This window comes from Rhea americana, unplaced genomic scaffold (genome assembly GCF_003343005.1).
Source record: "Rhea americana isolate MKP2758 unplaced genomic scaffold, rheAme1 scaffold_69, whole genome shotgun sequence".
NCBI classification, from domain to species: domain Eukaryota; kingdom Metazoa; phylum Chordata; class Aves; order Rheiformes; family Rheidae; genus Rhea; species Rhea americana.
Genome location: NW_028186856.1, coordinates 147,136 through 167,813, shown reverse-complemented (window position 1 = coordinate 167,813; position 20,678 = coordinate 147,136). Strand labels below are relative to the sequence as shown.

Below are 20,678 nucleotides of genomic sequence, written 5' to 3'. Positions count from 1 at the left end.
CAACTAAACATTTGACAGGCTGGTAAGCTACTTGAAAGGAAGGAGGATTGGAATATTAGTCACATATATTGCAGATAAAGAAAATAGGCCTGCTGAAGAAAATGGTAAATGCTGTGCTGATAAGCACATATACGTTCACTGTGCTAAGCTCTCTATAAACTAGATAATATGTTTTAACAACAATGTGGTTATACAGCCAATACACTTGGGTATAACAGCTTTCTGCGGTGAAAACGCTATCCATTTGGAGACTTATTTGATAATGCATTTATGAGCAACTCTAATGGGTTTCAGCAGAACGTAGATCTTCATTCTGACTGCTTAATGCTTTTTTTTTTCCTTCTGAATATGATAATATTGTAGTACATTCAAAGATAATCACATTCAATTACAGAATCATCTTCTTATATTCGACTTTACATCATCTTTCTTTTATTTTTTCTTTCTATTTTTTTTCCTAGTAGTTTTACCATAAATAGAGTGTGTATTCTTCTGGTTGGCAGAAAATTATGTGAAACACTTACTTAATAAAACATTTCTGAGCTATTTTAAAAGCTCTAATATTCAGAAACAGTCATTTATAGTATAGTTCTACCTGGAGTTTGCCCCTCTTTTTTGTGCATTTTAATAAGAAAGTGGTTGATAAAACCACTCAGTTCTATACAGTATTTTCTCCTACCTAGCTAGCTCTAAATGATTTTTGTATTTTAAAAGAACAACAGAATTGCTACATAGAATGAAATCTGTTTTCTTGTGCCTGACTAAAAAGATGCATATTACCAAAGGACAAATCACTTCTATTTGTTTTCTGAGGTACAGAAATAATTTTCCAGGATTTCAGTGTTCTGATTTTCTACTGGATACAAATAGGTAGCCAGTTATTTCTGAAAAGATAGGCCATCAAAATGTGAGTGCTTTTCAATAAAAAAAAAACAAAAAAACCCACAAAATTTTGGTCTTTAAAGTAGAATTTCTTTGGGATATTGAACAAAAAAATGTTACTTCTCAAGAAAACTGGGACAGAGATTATTCTAAAGACTATTTCATTCTTGTCAGAGAATTTCAGCATATCAGGCAGACATGAAGAAAATATCTTGATCTTCAAAAATGTAAATATTATTTACTGGTGATGTACAACAGTACATTCTTTCCTTTGGAAGGTTAATCCAGGTCTACTGACACGGCTACCATGGTTCATCTGGAGAACAGTGGAGCCACTGACTCTGCAAGGTGAAGAGGGGCTCTAACAGAGGGAGATACTTCTAAGTATGAAGTGTTTTCCTGCCTACACATCCCCATCGCTCTATTGCCAATTCAGATGAATCACCCATCAGTACTCTGTTATCTTTGCACTAGACAGTGATAAACATCTCAGAATGTATCTTCTATGTTATGAATACTACTCCAACACTGTCGTTTCCATGGAAATAGAACGATTAGCTCATTGCATTGACTTACTGCCCTGACTTTTTCCACTCCTTTGTTATACCCCAAATATTTGAGTTTCCAAAACTCCATTACTTCCAAAAATTCTCCATCCTACATACTCCATTTCATAGGTTTCCCTACAATTTCTGTCTGAGTTGGAGCAGCTTTTGTTAAAAAGAAAAAAAAAAGCCTCTAAGCTTAATTTAGATTTTAAGTGATAGAGAATCTGCCAAAAATCTAGGGAAAGAGTTCCAGTGTTTGACTGTGGTCACTGATGTCAAATTTATTTTCATTTTCCAGCTACAACTGATTCAAAGTTTGCATTTTTCAGTCTTCCATTCCCACACCTACTGTCCTCTGATTGTTTAAGTAATGCCCCAGAGGACTGCTTCAGCCAATTGTCTAAGTTCCCTAGGGCAAATTTCATCAGAACTTGTTGATCTAAAGCAATCTAATTTATGTAAATACTCTCTAGCCTCTTCTTTCCCTATTCTAACCTGAGATCTTGTCCTTTTGTCAGTGATGTTAAATATGATATCTGCCTGATTGCCACTGATCTTATTAAAGAATGAAACAAAATAGGAATTTAACATTTCAGCTTTCTTAACATCGCCTGTCACCTTGTCTTCCTATTATTATGGTTCATGTTACTGGATAGGACTCATCTGTCTGTCCTTTGTTCGTTTTGTACGGTGCCCTTTCTTCTCTTGCCTCACATGCCTCATGCCTGTGCTCTTCTCTCATACTCATCCTTATTACTCTACCTAGTTTCCACTTTCTGACTGTGTCATTCTTAGATCTGAGATCACCGAAGAACTTGTGATTTAGCCAGGAGGTCTTCTTCTACACTTTTTAATTCTCTCTCCACATTGAGATAGCTTGTACATGAGTTGTTATCATTGTTCAAGAAATTGCTGCTTCTCCTTACTAGTTTGGATTTTTTAATCTTTTTTTTTTTTTTTTAAATTNTTTTTTTTTTTAAATTCTGTTGTCTCCTTTGGGATTTCATCTTCCAGTTTCTGAATGTTTGAAGTTCACTGGTATTCTGGCTATTCTCCTTCTCTCCTTTTGCGAAGATTGTGAACTCTTACCATCTCGTGTTGATTTTCACCGAAGTTGCCTTCCATCTATTTATTCTCAACTTGTTCTTTGCTATCAGAAATCTCCCTTACTGTTTCCATCACACCCAGAATTATCACCTGTTCCTGTCTTGTAGTTTTCTTTTCCAAAAGAAAAGTTTCATGATTAAAATTGTGCAGGTAGATCCCATTCTTCTGAAGGACAGCTCACATAATGCTTCATCCTCTTGATCATATTCTTGGTGGTCTGCCTCCTCCTCCACTGTAGTTCCTACCCCTGTTCCCTTTTCTGTTGTCACCCAGAAGCTTTCATCAGGTTTACTCTATGATTTCAAATCTCCCTTCCTCACTCTCCCCTTCTGTCCTTAATGAACAACCCGTACTCCTCCTATTAAGTTTTAGCATATACATTATCCCATTAGATCTTTATTATGCTAGTTAAATCATATTTGTGATCATGCAGAATGAATTTAATCTCTTTTTTGTTTATTCTTGCAGTGGTGTATGTACACATGCAAGGTTTTCAGTACATTAAACCTCTACACTTTTTCTTATTCCCTTTCTGATTTTATCATAACAACTGAATGATGGGCTCTTCTCAGAAGTCTCATTTAGTTTTGTCCTAAACAACCCGATAAGGTTAGCAAAGTAGTGTTACTCTTCATCTTTTTCAGAGCTGAACTGCAGTCACCCAGTAGCAGATTGAATATTATTCTAATGAAGAAGACCAAGAAAATCAGTCTTCATTCTGATACCAGCAAATAAGTATGCATTATATTTCACAATGCACTTATACTCTTTGGTCCTTTATCTACAGCTGAGACGATTCATGAGAGCAGATTCTGCAGTCAAGCTTTTTGCCTCTTCCCTGAGAGACAATTTTGATCTATTTAGGCTCTCTCTTGTCATTAGTTTCATATAGGTGAATAGCATTGGGTATTAGTGGCTATACCAAATCTCCATGTCTGATAAATTAAAGAGGAGGTTGCTCAAACTTTGTTTCTCTGCCAGCTATATCAGAGTAAAACCACAGTGACTCCACTAATAGTACTTTTAGGTGAAGCATAACTCATTATTCTGCTTTCATTTCCTGCTGGCACACATCAGATGATCTTAGCATTTGATGTTGATTCCAGTTTCATAAGAAAATATCAGCTTTAGCATGCTGAGATTCACCAGATGGGTTAAAAAGGGGATGAGGACTCTGAGGTCTGAGGTCAAGGCCAAGCTCATGCATGTGCAATCTCTCTCTCCCTCTCCCTGTCTCACTCTCTTGACTATAGGGACAGATGAGGAGGACTGACTGTGAGACCCAGGACTTTTTGTCTCAGGAGATGACAGCCTATATGTAGTGCATAGTTTGACAGTGGGCTGTGCCTCAAGAGCCTTGAAATGTTTATGGCTCCCCGCATATTATACCACTCGCCCTAAATCAAGTGCTTTACATAGAATAACAGGCTCATATCTGGACTCTCTGCTGGTATTTTTATCTACTATCCCCCTACACTTTTTTTCCAGCCTCTTTCAATCATAGCAACTCTTATAACCTATCTTGGATCGTTATTTTTTCAGACCCAAGACTTTCCATTTTTATTTGTTCAGTGCTTAGGGAAAAAAAAAAAGACCTAGTGCTGACTGGAGCCATTTGCAGCTCCCGCAATGTAAATAATGCGCAGCCCAGGTGCACAATGAACAGAGTTTGGCGATGCCAGCACTTTGCAGGCCCACACACTTTGCAGCGGGTGGTAGAGCGGGGCAGCATGCCACGTGGCATGGCTGAGGTGGGCTCTGCAGGMGAACCACGGGGCAGTTTCCACGCACAGAAAGCCTCCATCATGATTAGCCTGGAAGCGCCCTGAGGTTGATGATAAATAACAAGGAGACACTAAAGAAAAGTGAGTAAAAAGCTTGCATTGAGCTTAGTGGCTGCCAGCAGCGCTAGCAGAGTCAGTAGCAGAAAAATGCAGTGCGGCTCACTGAGGTGCCTCACAGTAGCTCAAAGAGTGAAGAAGACTATTTACTTGTTGGTTTAATTCAAGCTTGCACACACACGATGGGCCCAACTGTTCTCTTTTTAAATTCAAAGCAAAATTCGTTTTATTGAGTCACCAGCTAGAACAGAGGTGAACTCTTTCAGTCAGTAAGAACAAAACAGATTTTCCGAAGGATTCTTTGAAAGTCTCATTCGTCTGGGTTGAACCCTCACATCTGGCAGTAGCTCACTTCTGCTGACTCCAAGACTCACATCCAGGACATGCATATTCATCTTGTTACTCATGTTGCGTTCCTTTCTCGGATGTGTTCAGCTCCAAGTACCAGGGAGACACTCTGGAGGAGCTGTGGAGTTTGTGCCAGCTCTTCCTAGCTGGGCTAAGCAGGAAATCATTTTCCTGTCACATGAAATTTTCCAGTTTGAGGCTTTTTTATTTTTTTTCCCCCATGCTGGTTTGGGACAAAGCCTTGACTAACTGCAGGTTTTCAGAGAAGAAAATGAACAATAACCCTTTTCCTCCCTAAACCATACAAAACCAAAAAAATCCTAGCCCAAATCTAGAAGAAAGACAAATTTTCTCTGATTCAGGCCACAGAATTAAACCAGTCTGTTTCATACCCAGAAAGAATGCCCTGGCACCCAGTTATCTTTTATTTCAGTAAATATTATTTCAGTCTGTTTGTCGCCTCTCTTCATTCCCTACTCGAAATTCCAGCTTCAATCTGAGAGCTAGTTTTCCCAATCAAAGCTTCACTGAAAATGTAAATTCCAAAAAAGTATAATATTTTAGCTAAGATATTTATATACATATACATGCATGCACACATACATTCCTGACTAGATTTACTTGCAACATTTTTTGGGCTCTTTAAGAACACATGATAAAACTGGGGCAAGAACTACCAGTGTACTAAGTACTCTGAAGAGCTTTTACTACGCAAGGAGGACAAAGCTACTACACTTGCTGGTGGGGAAAATTCCCTCATCTGTTGAACATTTCCCATGGTTACTTTCTTAGCTTCTCAAGAGGAACGCAACTCTGAACACAATGATTGATACGATTTCTACAGGCTCTTTGTAAGATAAGTTGTTGCGTTCAAAAAGATGCTGTACAGTTCCCACAGTTGTCTGCTGGCTCTTACAATAAGTGGGGAAGAGACGGCCRCGGCTGTCTCCTCCCTAGTAATTGAAGGAGACAATTTACTGGAGTCCCCCAGCAAATCCCCCTCACAACTGCAAGCAGGACACGGGTTGGGGCAGGACCACCACCTCACTGGGCCAGCACAACTCGCGCACCTGGCTGCTAGCCCTAACAAAGCCAGGGAACGGAGGCCTGAGAAAGACTGGCTGTTCAACACCTGAAAGCTCTGGAATGCTCCAGACACGTAAATTACGACAGTTTTGAAACAAGCAATTAATTGCTACTATTATTAACTTTTAGTTTTAGGCCTCTAGACTATGGGAAAATGAAGGCGATTCCATGAGATGACATGAGTCAGCTGACTCTAATTTATATAAAAACTGCAGTGCCTTCCTCTAAAATGCTGCCTGTAAAGGAGAAGTTGTTACTGCTGGATAAGATAAAAGTGGATCAGGGTGAAGAATGAGGTAATGAACAAATGAATACAATATAATGCATGTAACTTTTTGTAGAAATAAGCAGAAATCCTCACTAGCTTAATTGTTGTCAGGTTAATGTTTACTATTAAAGGAAGTGGCTTCTAATCAAGAAACTCTCTGTTCAGGAGGATAAATCTATTAAACTTTATCTTCCACCAGAGAAGACATTTACCAAAAAAAAAAAAAAAAAATACAGTCCCATATGTATGTTTGACTTGGTCAAATATTTCATATGCCTCTAAGATATTTGACATTAAGATATTTATGTATAACCTGAGCTATAAAGTACATTTTAATATCTCATTAAAATTCCATTTGGAGCACATATGGCATTTAAAAGTTCATTTGTTATCTTGACTGATGGCATTTCAGTGAACACTGATTCAGTTTAAAATCAAAATATAATCTTAGACCTAATGAAGCAGGCTGTGCAGACTGAACTTTTTGTTGCTTCCCACAAACTGCCACAATACTTTTGGCAARGATTTTGCAAAACCCACCACAAGGGACAGATCAAACAAATCTTTAAAATATGTAGCCTGATAATAATTATATRTCTGAGATATAAAATAGATATTAAATGACTGATTACATTAAGAATACATTATTAATATATTAAATTGCCTCTGGGAGAAATGGCAGTACATCATATTGGGAGAAATGCTTCAGTTTGATTCTGAGATAGAGGGAAGGTTAAGTGATGCTTTATGAGTGATGCAGCTTGAAAACGAGGTTGTGTGAACAGTGTTAAAACATGCATTTCAGCAATTTACTGCAAAGGGGTAGCTAAATAAGAATGAAGATGTTTTAAATCTGTTGGGTGATAGATACTTGGAAAAGTAAAAGAAATCTTCTAATCAATAGCAGCTGAGCTTCCTGAGCCAGTCTTTTGTGAGTCCTGCATCCTATGAGTGTCTCCAAGAGGAGCTTCCGTAGCATTTGGAAAACTAGACTTGCCAGTTGCCTGAATTTCCACTACTTAGCTGGACGGTGTCCAGATAACCATGGACCCCATCTTTTCTAGACATCTATCTTGCATGGGATCATAGCTTGAGCTGCTTTTAGATTCAGCTTTAGGAATGTAGCATTTTGCTGCATCTTGGGAATAATGAGCTGTGCTTGCACCTCAGGAGATCAACAAGGTCTCTTCCAGCCCAGAAAGTTGGGAAATGCAGAGACAGTAGACTCAATAAAATCCTTTTTGGACAATACCAAACCATCCCCCTCTCTGACAGCATGTACTAAGTACCTACTACACCACAAGCCAAATTTTTCCTTTCTCAAGTTAGCTTTTTAGTTGTTTTTCCTTCCCCTGGCTTAAAGCCATTATACGTCTTATTTGAGGTTTTGATCTGTTCTCACTAGAGCTGCCGCATGATTATAGGAGTCTATGTGTTATTAAGACAGGCCGTGCAGAGGTCAGGGCAGCACATTAATGGCTGAGTGTGGGTTATGTGCAGCTCTCAGGCTCTCCAACATGGCATTTCTTCCCCCGCGCTTCCCTCCCACGTTTACTCTCAAGACCAGGCTTAGCTCACATTTCTTTTTAGAGAGCAGAACTCGAAGCCAGGTATTTTGCCACAAACATTTGCAGGCTTACAATCCAAGCAGTCGTAACTGAATGCTGTCTCTCACATGGAAAACAAATTCTGTACATGCTGTACATTCTTCAGCGCAAAATAAAATCCAGATGGCCTTTATTTTACAAAAAAAAGTGGGGCAAACAGATGAAGAGACAGAAGTCCTTTCTTACTCACATCTCTCTCTAAACCTTGCCAAAATAACCGACAGCATGCTCATGTGACTGGCCAAAAGGAGACAGTTACTGAATTATGAAATGACAATACAAGAAGAAATTTATTCTCTCTGAAAATGAAAGGATATTAGCAGATGAAAAGCAAGTAAGTGCAAGTGTTTATCATTTTGCAGCTCAACAGAGTCTTCAAAGCAGAGCTGGCGGGCCTGGGATGCAGAAGAGGCAGGTCTGACGAAGAGCAGAGGTTGCTGTCACAGGACACTGAAAGAAAAGGGAAAGGAAAGAAAAGAAAATGGAGCAAAGTAATTTCAAATGGAAGATGCAGACATTCTAGTCTAAGCAAAGGCCGAAATGGAAACTGCATGGTTATCAAGGTTCTTTCTCAATTTATTTCAAAACAAAATTTGATCAAATTTCTGTCTAATTTTGCTTTGGAGAGAGACTTAGTAACTGATGATCTTCTGATGGCTCTCCTCCAGTCACAGCATCTTAAAGACCGAAAGGGAATAAATAAAAAATTTTACCCAATGACAGACTAAAATTCATTTAAAATTTTTAAATAAAATTCACTCATTTATGCAAGTAATAAATGATGATAGCCTTTTCTTCTCATTTTTCCACAATTCACAGAGAACTTTCTCAAAATACATTCTGAAATGCTTTTGTATAACTTTATATCTGTAGTTTGCTTCTGAGTCTATCCCCTTTTCCCTTTCTTCCATTTTACTGTTGACAGAGAGGAAAGTAATGGAAGAGCTGAGGAAGAAAATCTATACATTTGAGCTGAAAAAACTTTTTTTTTTTAATCTTAACCTCATGTAAATATTAGAAAAAAAATACAAATTTCTGGTTTTGAAAAGTTCATTTTTAACCCCTCTCYCCATATGATTTTGTTCTTAATCTATTAACATCTTTGAAGATGAGCCAAGTAATTAGTTCTCAGAAATTAACTTTGAGTAAGCATGTGAGTACTAAAATTTTCATATAAGTAGGACAGCAGGAGAAAGGAAGGGAACCATATGTGCAGGTGAGATAGGAGAATTAAACGTATGAGAAAACTGCCATGAATATTGACCACTGTTGTTATACTGCTTGCCATGTTCTTTCAGTCATTCGGAGTTTGCTCTAGATTAAATAGAGATACCAAAGTAACAACAGCAACAAAGTAAAAATTTCCAAAACTATGTATATGTGTGGTTTAAAGTACGTAACGCTGCCATTCGTTTACAGTAACATTAATCTGCACTGAACCCCTAATGCCAGCAGATGAGACTCTCCTGAGCTATTTACTTTCTAAATACTCTAAATACTCTTACTTGCTTTATAAATCTCTATGCAGCAAAATATATTGTCAGGGAGTCAGAGGAGAATCATAGAATCACAGAATGGGTAAGGTTGGAAGGTACCTCTGGAGATCATCTAGTCCAACCTCCCTGCTCAGCAGGGTCACCTAGAGCATGTTAGACAGGGTTGCATCCAGGCAGGCCTTGAAGATCTCCAGAGAAGGAGACTCTACAACCTCTCTGGGCAACCTGCTCCAGTGCTCTGTCACTCTCACAGGGAAGAAATTCCCCCTCACGTTCATTGCGGAACTTCCTGTGCTTCAGTTTCTGCCCATTGCCTCTTGTCCTGTCACACGGGACAACTGAAAAGAGTTTGTCCCCGTCCCCTTGACATCATCCCTTCAGGTACTTGTACACATTGATCAGATCCCCCCCTCAGTCTTCTCTTCCCCAGGCKGAAGAGGCCCAGCTCTCGCAGCAGTTCCTCATGGGGCAGGTGCTCCAGCCCTCTGATCATCTTCGTAGCCCTATGCTGGACTCTCTTCAGTAGCTCCATGTCTTTTTTGTACTGGGGAGCCCAGAACTGGACACGGTACTGGAGATGAGGCCTCAGCAGGGCTGAGTAGAGGGGCAGGATCACCTTCCTCGACCTGCTGCCAACACTCTTCCTAATAATCACTAGATTTAGAGTCTGTAGAAATAAAACACTGATACCTGAAATAAGACTGAATTTTTGGCATAAGGAGGAAGGAAGAATATGAGACAATATTATATATCAACATCTAGTAGTTCTTTTTGTATTATTCAGGGTGATTCATTGCTAGAATACTGTTCAGAGTTCTGACCATCAAAAAAGTGTTTAACAATTCAAATTAATTGATATTTTGAAGCCTGATAAATAACTGCTAATAGTTCCCAGCTGACTTCAAGACAGACACAATAGGGCTTCTTATTTAAATTACATAAAAAAGAATAATGCCAAATATAATGAATAGCATTTGAAATACTATTAATAAAAGTATTAGAAAATAATTCTGCCTTTGTGAAAAATATATCTCTTTCCTGCTGTTGCACTTGTGTATTTAAATGTAAGGCTTCAGTATACTGTATCTCATTCTGTCCTTTATTATATATAAACACATTCTTCCATAAGGTTTTTGTTTTTTGAGAACAGATTTCTCTGTCTCGATGGTGCAGCCATAAGTGATCGGACTGGGCTAGCATTTATGTAAATACCATAAGTCTTATAGCCTGATGTAAAACATAAACACCAACAGTTTTTCAAGAACAATATTAAAAAATTGGGCTGCTGGATGAATGGATTTAATACTAGCACTTTTCAATTTTCCCTTTCATCACTAGAGACCATAACACGCGACTTTAAATCTTTGGAAGACTGGCAGCTCAGAAACCTGACAGCAAATAAACCTGACAGTGAATAAACGACAAGCAGCATTTTAGCTCTTAGAGTAATAGCTGACCCTCAGATATTGGTGAAACTGCAGTGCGTGTGCAGCAGAGCCCGTGGTGCTGGTATCAGCTTAAAGACTATCCATCCTTTGGATCCTGCATCCCGTAGATGTCCRTTTCTCCTCCCTAGGCTCAGCTGGATCCAATAAGAGTGTCCAAACCTTTCCTTCACTCAGCACTGGCTGTGAGCTCCCTTTACCTGAGGGAGAAGCCCGGTTCCCAGTTAGCTAATAGCTTATTGTAAACACTGTAGGCTGTGCGTCCTTGAGAGAGAATTACTTTCCTTCCAGCTTCTCCTTTGAGTTCATAAAATACAGCACCGTGGTCTAGACACTATAATAAAGGAGGGCTGCCCTGCCCTTTTTGATGAGTTAATGTTTTGTTTCATCCAAAGCATTGTAGTTTATCCCTATTTCTAAAATAAAATACAAGTTTAGAAGACTGTTTTACCCCCAAAATGCTTAACTGAAGCACTGAATCCAAANAAAAAAAAAAAAAAAAAAAAAAAAAAAAAAAAAAAAAAAAAAAAAAAAAAAAAAAAAAAAGAAAGAAAGAAAAATACCTAAGCATATTCTACTAGCCCTCTTTTTGGTGATTTCTAAAAACCAGCTTTGTTCTGCATGAATACCATTTTTGTAACTCATGCACATGTGTGCATATAGACATGCATACATATCTAGAGATGTAAATATAAATCACCTGCTTTTCAGCAAATACATTTCTTAGTCTTGCATTGATCCCTCGCTCAGACGCTGGAATTCACAGAGTTATCCATCGTGGTGCCATGCTTTCTCATGCTGTGCTCCTACTGCTCAGCTCTCGGCGGGTGACTGGCCCCCAATATTTGAAAGGCAAGACCTGCAATGAAAGAGAGATGTCCAGTAACAGCCTCCTGCAGTTTGAAGACGTTTCTGGTTTCTCCTGTCAAATTACCCGGCCTTGTACTCTGCAAGCATGTTGATGGACCTGCATCCATGTCACTGCTCTCGCCTTGGGTGAGCCAACATCAGATGCTGGAGGATGAAGCCTGTGATCACGCTGATAGCTCCGGRGCAGGTATGCAAGAGCGGGAGAGCTCAAGAGACAAGGACTAGTGTTTACTAGAGAGCTGAGAGACCTCTTGCCTAAGGAAAACAACACAAGACTGTAGCTAAATGCCATCAAACAGCTAGAAATAGTTGCTTTTATTTGGGTCAGAGGTTGCCTATCTCTAAGTTGGCTGCTGGGAAAAAGAAAATAAAAACAAGAGCTGTGAGTCACAAGTTGCTGAGGGAGGGGATGCTGGAGAGGACTGTAATGAATTCCTCTGGCAAGACTGTGCTGCCGACACACTYGCAGCTAAACTCCTGGGCTGTTGTCTGATGAAGGCAATGACTGCTAATATTTCCATGTCCAGATATTTATTTAGCCAATATGAGTAAACCAATGTAAGCTCAAACAAACCATTGTACTATTTTGTACACTCAGACCGGAAAGATTATCAAGGCAAACAACACTGAAATGATCTGATTTCATACTCCCTAATGAGTTTGCCAGCTGCATGCTCTCAGATGTGTCTCACATGCACCCAGCAGTATCCTAATAATGAATGAGCAATCTTTCACTCAGGGACAGATCTCTAAAAAAAAGCTGTAGGCTGCTTAGAAATGGAATTCTCTCAGCACTCAGTCCCAGTTTCTGCTCCATAAGGCTGGCTGCTTTGTTTCTTCCTAATCTTGGGACCCTAATTCCCAACAACGATCTTCTTTTCCATCTTAATGTCTTCAGATGCCTAAAAAGTTGTTTTTGGAGATCTGCAAGTGCTCCTTGGTTTTGACAAGGCTGGACAAAAAGGTACTTAATTTATACCAGCATTTTTCTAGATGTGCAAATAGCAGTCCTCAGAAGTCCTCCTACCTCTCCCAGTAGATGCCCTCAAACTACTTCTCACACCTACATTGATGTAGGGAAGAAAATAGCTCAGAATATTACTGCTTTATTTTTAACTAGGGGGAAGGAAATGGTTGTACATTAGCCTAATAGCTAGGGCACTCATCTGGCATGTGAAACAGCCAGACTTGTTTCTTTTCTCTGCTTGAAAATATCCAATCTCCAAAATATCCCCATCTCCAATGGCAGTACAGGATGGCCCAACCTGTAAACTATGGATGATGCAGGCAATTCTTAAACTTCCTGTTGAACCCATATTACAGCTAAAAATTAGCTATCTTAATTTTCTGTGTCATTTTCATGATTTTTTGCATGTTAATTATTTATATAATTTATTAAAATTCCCTTTCTTAACCACAAAATCTTACAAGAATTAGTTGGTTAAGGACGTACAGAAGACAAATATTAAAGCAATACAAGTAGAGCTGGAGCAAATTCTTATTTTACGTAAGCCAGAAACTGATTTATCTTTTGAATAAGTATCTGCCTGAAGTTTCTTTGTATATATTAATTGTGTTACCCATTCTGTTCTCGTGTACCCAAATTCCATGTTTTCAAGAACATTGCTTACTCATCTTCCACTCAAGTCRATCTATTTCTGCTACAGCTTCTTTTGCTAAATGTAGTATGCCAGACAAGGACACACCATTGATTTATACAACATTATCATTAATTTGATAACATTTCTGTACTTCTATTTGTAATATTTTTGTAAGTTGCTTGTTTTTATTAATGGAGTTATGTCTTCAGCACAGATATTTACTGGAGCATCCTTTCTGACTGATAAGATAATTCTGTGGGTGAATAAGGTTATTTTGGATCTCTGAAGTCTATATGAATACTTCTCTGCATTCTTTCTTCAATACTTTATCATGTATTTATTTATCCATCCTGAAAAGTTAGTTTGAAACAACAATATCAGGTTTCTCTAGCATTCTACAAAGACATTTGTGTTGYCTGGCAAAGGTATTATTTGATATCACTGGGAGGAGCTATCTGTTCCATACAATCTTTTTTTTTCCTGAAAGGTTATATTTTGGTGACTAAATATGTTTTAAGGAGCCAGAAAACAGTCTTGAAATTTTGGGCCCCCAAGTTTTATGATTAATTTCAAGTAAGGAATGAGATTTTTGAAGTCTCATCTGAAGTCCACAGAAGTTAATGGGTAGAGTGGGCCAACAGGTAATAGGCTACTAGGACAAACAATCTAGGGAAAAACACTGTATAACTCCAGGTAAATGAATTCTCATCTCTGTATTAGTGTTCTCCTTCCTATCTATGGCCCATCTCATTTAGACTGTAAGTTTTACAGATGATTAAACAGGACTCACTTCACTGTATATTAACCTTCTAAAAGCTAGGAATCTCATTTCAGTCAGTTGTGCCATCTCCTTGTACATTTAGTTAAGAGAGCAAAACACTTTTAGAGGGTAATTCATGCCACTTGTCTAAGACTTAGCTCCATTCTGAAGGTGCGACGAGCCCAGACCAAAAATCTAGCCTGTAATTACAGATGTATTTATTAAACAGAATCAAAATGGAGGGCATTTATTTAACTCCTATGTTCTTTAACTTCCGTCAATGTCTCACTAGATCTTTCTARCCTAATGAGATGGCTTTTCAGCTCATATTTCCTGCATACCCCTAAGAGTTGAGATGATAATCAATTTTTCATAGAATTGTCATCAATAATACACTTTAGAGTATCAGTAAGCTAAAAARTTGGGTTTGTAGGTGCCTTAAGACTCAATTCAAAGCAGGAAGGCTCTGCTGCAGTGATTTTTGCCTACATGTTTTGCTACTACAGATGATTTCACTCTAGCCTCAGCTATGCTGGACTGGTTGGAGTGGTGAGACAGAGTGGAGTCTTACTTCACTGCCATACCCACACATAAGTGTGAGGTGCACTACTATATAAGCTTAAGTATATTCATGTTACAAATTATCTTTTTAGGGAATCTAGAATCACAACTGATAAATGACACATCTAACATTTCTGCATAGCAGCCTGAGCATCCCTGAATGCCTCTGTCAGCAGTCATCTTATCAGAACGCTGAGTTCAGCTGTTACAGGCTTTCGTTTTCACTTGGGGAAAAATCTGTCTTGTGAAATAATTGTCAAATGTTCTTGAAAAAACATGAAAAAGAAGAGTTAAATATTCATAATTCATATGCTAAAATTCACTTTTTTTTTATGGTCTGTGAATATTGATTTCTGAGACACATATGACACCAAACTGAAAGAGGAGCTTAGTTTTAGAGACAAAGAATCTGACATAGCGGTTTTACTTTTGTTCCTCCTGTCCTTTTCTTAGGTGGGTTAGTACCTTTTGTCTTTTCTATTCTGTAGCATTTAACCTCTTTCTAYAGGACAGCTGCATCTCACCACTCACTGCACACTCGTGGCTCATTAAGTGAGAACCTCTTCCTCTCCAGAATGTTTTAAATCTATTAATTATTTTCTAAAGGACCTTCAGTAATTGTAATTCACTGTTAAAYGCATAAATTTGGATTCTATGTATTTGCATTTGTTCTTTTAGTTGTTTATAACAGGATCCTAATAAAGAGTGAAATACTATATTAAAATGCCATTCAATGGGGTTTTTGAGCCCCAGAGAACTTCAGTTTGCAAGGAAACAACAGCCAGCTGCAAGTGAGGATATTTCCCCAACCTGTTATCTTCCAGTGGATGTAACATACTTCCTAGTACTAGATCATGTCTAAGAGAGACTATACTGAGCTTAGCATTTTCAGCTTAGCTACCATAAAAGCAAATTCTGTTTTGACTACATCACAGAACTTCTAAATCAAGAAAACTTACGGCTAGTGCATYCCTCAGGTAGGTCAGCAGAAACATAAGCTTCTATTTGTGAAAGATAYATTTGTGTGCTTCTCTCTCTGAAGGTTGCAAAGTTAGTCTCTAGGCACTATTATGACCTATTTATTCTTCATATATCACAGCAGAATATTTTATAGTGAGAAAAAGACTTCACAAGGTAGCAAAAATATCTTTTTCAAATATATTCTGTGGATTCACATATGTAGGGATGGATATATATTTTTCTCCTTTCTGTTCTACATCTTATGCTAAACTCCCTGACATTCATATTTGCACATTACATTAGTAAATTAAATATCTTTTATGATTTAAATAGTAGGCAAAATTTTCATGTAAAAAAATTTTAGATTCAAGTATGTAGAGTACACAAAAACTACACAATTATTTTTAGGTTAACTGACTCAAATGTTCACCAAATCACACACATTTGGAGATCTCAGGAGATACTGCTTCTTTTTCTAAAACAACAGACAGTATTTTCAGTTTGAATAAACTGATATAGCTCCAGTAAGCTAGCCGAGCATTGCTAAGTATTACTGGTAGGATGTAAGTTAGGGCCTAAAGACTGTTTTCAGTGCCAGAGGAGCTTATTATTACTCATTATTAGCCAGATTTTTAGGAAGATAAAATACCGAGACTAATCTCATTTCTGCTTTCATTAGGTAAGTATCTACCTTTATTCATTTTGAATATATAGATTACATAGGCCATCTGTTAGTATTACAAAAGTACAGTGTAATGATTTCTTAATTATTATGTGTCCAGCACTGATTCTCATGCTCTTCAGGAGTGCTGTTACAGATCAAGCAGTTTTGGAGGGTTCAACCAAAGCCTTATGGTAATTCCATAGATTCAGGGCTTCCTCTTGGCCATTTTCTGGTTTCCCATTTGCTTCCTCAGCCAGCTGCCTTGTTTGCATTCTGGCCCCCAAGGGATGTGGTCACCAAAGACAGCTTGAATGAGAATGAAAACCAACATCTTCTGGAGTCTTACCTGGATGTTGGGACTGACTTTGTGCTTCTGCACAGCTCATATGTCTGTTCTGTTTCTTTTTTCCCCCGCACTGATATAAGATCTATTTTATTAATTCTAAGCCCTGGTTCTTTCAGGGACTTAGGCATTTATTAGCTCTGTCCCTTCGTTACTTAAGATTTAAGCACTCAGCCCTTGAGCAGAATCCAGCTTGTCCCCAGAAGAGCCTAAGTGTCTCAGGACAGGATCAACAATACCAGTAAGACAGCCCTTGTGAGCGAGAAAGTAGGGAACTCTGAGGACAAGAGAAAACTTAAATTTGTTTTGCATTTTTTGGAAGGATGCCTACATTCCCTTGGGATCCTGACCTAGGGGTATGAATAGTCTGAGCCATTATTTGAGGATTTAGAAAGGGAAAGAGTATGTCTCCAGACTCAGATGACTAAACATCTGAGCATTGCCAGGACATTCGTGAATATGTACACAACCTCAAGAAATAGATACATAAGCTCTTACGAAGCATGTTAGTGGTATAGACWCCAGTGAAGTGGGTCTTTAAGTGCTTTGAGGACTATGCAGCAACTAAATGAAGGCTTTGAGAACTTCTTCAATTTTGAAGTCAGATTTAACTTAGATTTTTTGTGGCCTTTGTCTTACATGGAAACTCATGAGAATATTGTGACCCTTTATATTTAAGATGCTATATTTCTGTTTACAGCTCTGTACAACAGTATTTGAATACCATGGGACTGATGGCCATTATTAATATAGAGGAAAAGAGAGGTCTCAGAGGATTTTTCACAACAAAAACAATACCTACTGTATGGACTACTTGCATTTGTGCGTATTTAAGTATATTATTCTCTGCAATTTTTTTTTGTTCTACTTTTTATCTTTTCCTATTCCTGTTCAGTGTTTGATATTTTAGCTTTTGGGCATTTTTTCCATGATTTTATTTTGAAAAACTTTCTAACAAGAGAACAAAAGCTTGATAATATCTGAGGAGTGCAGTTATAGACCTTCTGGTTCTGTGATTAGGAGATTAGTGATCCGCTTTGTTGCTGTCACTCCAGAAGAATCACTCGATGTGCAGTCACATCTGCAAACCCAGTGTGTAYATCCGTTAATAGACACACATGTGCAGCTTTTGCATGTGTTGAGTAAAATGCTCTGCCTGGGAACACTGGATTTGACTTGTGCTGCTTATTTGTTTGTTTGTTTTTCTCAGGTAGTTACAATTCAGCAGTAACCCGCAACACACTTTATTTTTTTCAWGGCTATGGCTAAATGATGATTAAAATGGCTATGATGATTCTGTATATTTTTTATGAAACAAAACAATTTCTGAAAAACAGAATTTAAATTAATTACACTGAAAAACCTTTGATATTGCTATGGAATAATCATTGCCCTGTTTATTCTTTGTTAGGCTTTTTTTTATTTGATTTTGATAAATGCCAATAGCTAACATTGACTAAGACAGGAACAGACCTTTTAGTTTTTTGATTTTGTCCACCAAACCCCAATTGATCGATTACAATATGAGTTATATTTAAAARCACTTGTCTGATCTCTTTTTGCAGACCTTTCTCTATAGCTATATTGTTATTGATTCACTTCTTTTAAAAAATGATGGTAGTAATTTCTTATATAGAACATCATCCCAACAATGAGGTCTGGTAGAAGGATATCTCTCCATCACTGAAAGATGCATGACAACATTTCYGTCATGAAACAAAATAGTTGCCAAAAAATCTGTGTAACCATGCAGCGGGGAGAATGAGAAATAGTGACCCTAATGGAAAAGACCAGGAAAAACTCAGAAAATATTACTGCCAGAGCTAGACACAGCCAAAGCAGCAGGAATAACACACACTGCTATTGTGGGAACAGGCTGTGTGTGCAAAGAAACATGGCAAAAAAAAAAAGGGGGGGGGGTTATTTATGTTACTCTAATTATATATTAATTCTTTCTTCATACTCAAATAGTAATAAAGGGAATCATGTGGAATCATGTTATCCATAATGCATTAAAGATGCATGTTCTTGTCACAGAGATGCWTTGATTTCACCTCAACTCTCCCAGCCAGCATAACATTAGATTTCCTTCTGCAAATTACTGATTACAGGCCCTTAGCACATGACCCAGATTAGTCCCATGATGGCAACTGTGTGCTTAGATTTAGACGATGAACCAGCCACATGTAGTTAAAAATTTTGTAGCATTTATATGGATTTGGCTGGTGTGCTGAAACAACCATAACAGCGAAGAGGTCTAGACTGAGCTATGCGGATATATCAGGAAGTGGAAAATGTATTCTGTGCTATGGGTCAGGAGAGCGCATCTGATCAAAAAGATACCAAAMGATAATGAAAACCAATCCTGCACACTGGACGTCCTTTTTATTGAATGTACAGAGAGCAATCATTTGGTGTGCTGCCACCGTGGGTGCTTGTGATTTATGGAAACCACTTCCTCCCCACTGGTTTCAGTTTTATGAAGGCTAGGGGAAAAGATCCTGGTATTTCCCTTCCATACCAACAGCAGGTTCAAGACGCACACAGGGATGTAGCAGTATTAGTAATTCAAAGCTGTGTTAGCAGGCAACCCAGTATCTGYGCTGCTCTGCCCCAAGGTCCAGCCGAAGATCCACGTTCTTTAGCTTGCTCAGCTCTTGCGTTAACATTTTTCACTTCTCTGTTTTGAGCTGTGTGCTAGCAAGATCTGGGCCCTTCTTTCCTTTTCTTGTTGATTTTTGGTTGGGCTTTTTGTTTGCTTTAAGGTACATAAACTGCAGATATTTTTCCTTAAAGCCATTTCAGCTAACAGGGCCTTATTCAAGCTTTAGAACGAGTCAACAAATATTAATCTTCAGGCGGTAAGCAAACAGAAAATCTCAGTCTCCATGGAGAGCATTTGAAACAATTACAAGCAAGCAGGAAGGGGACAAAATGTGACACTACGGTCATTCTCAGCATTGTCAGTTGTGATTCTGTATTCTTTACACGCTGTTTTGCTGCTGTTGCAAGTACTCGGCAAAAGATCAGAAGAGCTCCCTGATCAATATACTTAAGCATCCTTCAAGATAATAACTAACTTCCAAATGAGGGTTTAAGGATATGTATCAGAAGTGTGCCCATGTGTAGGTGAAGTATACAGTAGATATGTGAGAGAGATTGACTAGTTTTTGATTTTTGCTTTTATTTTTCACAACCTGCACTTTTTAAAGAGGCAAGAAAACCCTGTTGCTGGGATCGTTTCAACGATCATCCTGATCTTAAAGCAGCTTTTTATCCAAATATTAAACTACATGATAAATGTTTCTTGTGATATGCATCATTTTAGGTTTGTATGCATATAAAGAACAATATGTTTTAATTTTTTCTGTTACGAGTTTGAAGAATGTGCGTAAAGCCCCGTACATTTTGTGGAACTGGGCTTTGGAAATGGAAAATGCAATTCTTTTGATCTGTCAATTAAAAATACATCCCAGTCCTAGGATGATGTTTACAAGTGTCTTATACCTGGGTGCTGCCAGAATTCTATTACTTRCAGGTCAATGCCATTTCAGTGTTTCTTCTTAGACAAAGGCAGCCCCCCTACTGTTTTATTTAACTATTCCAGTGAAAGATCCTGTCTTAATCAAGAGATACCATTCCCAGTAGAGTCTCTCCCCCTGCCCCTCTCCCTTCACTGTAATACCAATCAGCTTTTGGAAGACACGAGACCTTTATTTCCTGACTGACTACCTGGTGTCGTCACTGTGGAAATGGGTAACGTGGCAGGACGGCTGCCTGGCTTCCCATCCTCTGCATCTCCGACTTGCAAGGCGAGCTCGGTGCTGAATTTCAGGTCACGCCGAAAAACCCTTTCTCTTGTCCAGCCTCCACAGCTTTTGGCCAAAGGCCTTGCTTCGCTTACACACACATGCCATTTCCAGTTAGTTTTGCAGAGGTGATAGAAGGATTTTTTTGGTTACACAGCCAGTCTTATTTATAGCAACTGTAAAAGACACTTAAAATTTAGACCCTGGTTTATTATCAGTAAATTCTATGAATTTCCACATGTGTCTAAAACAAAAATGCTGAATTTCCTATTTAAGCAACTTTATAGGGACTCGATATCAAAGGGACCTCAGCATCTTGGAAAATAGGCACACAGTCAGTAGTTGAAATAGGAGCCTACAGTCAGCTGATATCCTGGATAATTGTAGCCACTGGAAAATTAAATTCACATTTGCTCTACAGGGATTGAACTTGCAAGATCATCTACCATATGGTGAATATGTAAATAATTGTTTTCACTTCC

The 20,678-nt window shown here is 38.3% G+C and overlaps 1 long non-coding RNA gene across 1 annotated transcript; it reads right to left on the bottom strand.

Moving 5' to 3' along the window:
* Positions 1 to 7,924: 7,924 nt before the first annotated feature.
* Positions 7,925 to 11,749, bottom strand: LOC146586395 (uncharacterized). Its single transcript, XR_014897814.1, has 3 exons — positions 11,563 to 11,749; positions 11,329 to 11,487; positions 7,925 to 8,137 (listed from the first exon to the last, which is right to left on the bottom strand). It is a non-coding gene; the product is annotated as an uncharacterized LOC146586395 (long non-coding RNA).
* Between the last annotated feature and the right edge of the window lie 8,929 nt (positions 11,750 to 20,678).